Source organism: Nerophis ophidion, linkage group LG02, assembly GCF_033978795.1.
Source record: "Nerophis ophidion isolate RoL-2023_Sa linkage group LG02, RoL_Noph_v1.0, whole genome shotgun sequence".
Classification (NCBI taxonomy): Eukaryota; Metazoa; Chordata; class Actinopteri; order Syngnathiformes; family Syngnathidae; genus Nerophis; species Nerophis ophidion.
The window spans coordinates 71258428-71260927 of NC_084612.1; the positions used below are offsets into that span (position 1 = coordinate 71258428).

At 47.2% G+C, this 2500-nt stretch overlaps 1 protein-coding gene across 3 annotated transcripts in view; it reads right to left on the minus strand.

The window, feature by feature from the left end:
* slc12a5a (solute carrier family 12 member 5a) overlaps window positions 1-2500 on the minus strand; it is a 223447-nt gene that overhangs the window by 103890 nt on the left and 117057 nt on the right. The gene's annotated exons all lie outside the window — the stretch shown is intronic.

Sequence of the window (2500 nt, forward strand, 5' to 3'; positions counted from 1 at the left end):
GCCCGGCCCCACCAGCTGCCTTCGCTTTGCCTCATCGAGAAATGTGGCTTCCCTCAGAGACACTGGCGGTCACCACACCCGTGGCCACACCCCTCCGACTTTCAGGTACAACCATATAATCTCACTAAAATACTAGTAACACAATAAACAGATAAGGGATTTTCCAGAATTATCCTAGTAAATGTGTCTAATAACATCTAAATCGCTCCCACTGCCCTCGACTCCCCCCCCCCCCCCCTAGTCCCTCACTCTAACTTTCCTCATCCACGAATATTTCATCCTCGCAGAAATTAATGGGGAAATGGTCGCTTTCTCGGTCCGAATCGCTCTCGCTGCTGGTGGCCATGATTGTAAACAATGTTCAGATGTGAGGAGCTCCACAACCCGTGACGTCATGCACACATCGTCTGCTACTTCCGGTACAGGTGAGGCTTTTTTATTAGTGACCAAAAGTTGCGAACTTTATCAACGGCTGCCTTCGTTTCGCGTCGTCGAGAAACGTGGCTTCCCTCAGAGACACTGGCGGTCACCACACCCCTCCGACTTTCAGGTACGACCATATAATCTCACTAAAACACTAGTAACACAATAAGCAGATAAGGGATTTTCCAGAATTATCCTAGTAAATGTGTCTATCCATCCATTTTCTACCGCTTATTCCCTTTCGCGGTCGCGGGGGGCGCTGGCGCCTATCTCAGCTACAATCGGGCGGAAGGCAGGGTACACCCTGGACAAGTCGCCACCTCATCGCAGGGCCAACACAGATAGACAGACAACATTCACACTCACATTCACACACTAGGGCCAATTTAGTGTTGCCAATCAACCTATCCCCAGGTGCATGTCTTTGGAAGTGGGAGGAAGCCGGAGTACCCGGAGGGAACCCACGCATTCACGGGGAGAACATGCAAACTCCACACAGAAAGATCCCAAGCCTGGATTTGAACCCAGGACTGCAGGAACTTCGTATTGTGAGGCAGACGCACTAACCCCTCTGCCACCGTGAAGCCCCGTAAATGTGTCTAATAACATCTAAATCGCTCCCACTGCCCTCGTCTTTTTTTCCCCCCTAGTCCCTCACTCTAAATTTCCTCGTCCACGAATCTTTCATCCTCGCTGAAATTAATGGGGAAATCGTCGCTTTTTCGGTCCGAATTGCTCTCGCTGCTGGTGGCCATGATTGTAAACAATGTTCAGATGTGAGGAGCTCCACAACCCGTGACGTCACGCGCACATCGTCTGCTACTTCCGGTACAGGCAAGGCTTTTTTATTAGCGACCAAAAGTTGCAAACTTTATCAACGGCTGCCTTCGCTTCGCGTCGTCGAGAAACGTGGCTTCCCTCAGACAAACTGGCGGTCACCACACCCCTCCGACTTTCAGGTACGACCATATAATCTCACTAAAACACTAGTAACACAATAAGCAGATAAGGGATTTTCCAGAATTATCCTAGTAAATGTGTTTAATAGCATCTGAATCGCTTCCACTGCTCTCGTCTTTTTTTTTTTTTTTTCTCCCTAGTCCTTCACTCTAACTTTCCTCATCGTCGCTTTCTCGGTCCGAATCGCTCTCGCTGCTGGTGGCCATGATTGTAAACAATGTGATGATGTGCGGAGCTCCACAACCCGTGACGTCACGCGCACATCGTCTGCTACTTCCGGTACAGGCAAGGCTTTTTATGAGCGACTAAAAGTTGCGAACTTTATCGACGACTGCCTTCGCTTCGCCTCGTCGAGAAACGTGGCTTCCCTCAGAGACACTGGCGGTCACCACACCCCTCCGACTTTCAGGTCCCACCATATAATCTCACTAAAACGCTAGTAACACAATAAGCAGATAAGGGATTTTCCAGAATTATCCTAGTAAATGTGTATAATAACATCTGAATAGCTCCCACTGCCCTCGTCTTTTTTTTTCTTCCCCCTAGTCCCTCACTCTCACTTTCCTCATCCATGAATATTTCATCCTTGCTCAAATGAATGGGGAAATCATCGCTATCTCGGTCCGAATCGCTCTAGCTGCTGGTGGCCATAATTGTAAACAATGTTCAGATGTGATGAGCTCCACAACCCGTGATGTCACGCGCACATCGTCTGCTACTTCCGGTACAGGCAAGGCTTTTTTATTAGCGACCTAAAGTTGCAAACTTTATCGTGGATGTTCTCTAGTAAATCCTTTCAGCAAAAATATGGCAATATCGCAAAATGATCAAGTATGACACATAGAATGGACCTGCTATCCCCGTTTAAATAAGAACATCTCATTTCATGCACCTTTTTGTGTGTGTTACTTTCTACTGGAATGCAACAGAAACAATACACAGCTGAAACAGTAAGTGAGCAGCCATGTTATAATTAGTTGTAAACACAATTAGATGATGAAGGCAACAGCAATTATTCATATTCAACGTGCAGAATGTATACGATGGAAACATTCCGCAGCGGCTGCCAAAATACAGCAGACTTCATCTACGGCAAAAACTCATCAGTCGACGTATT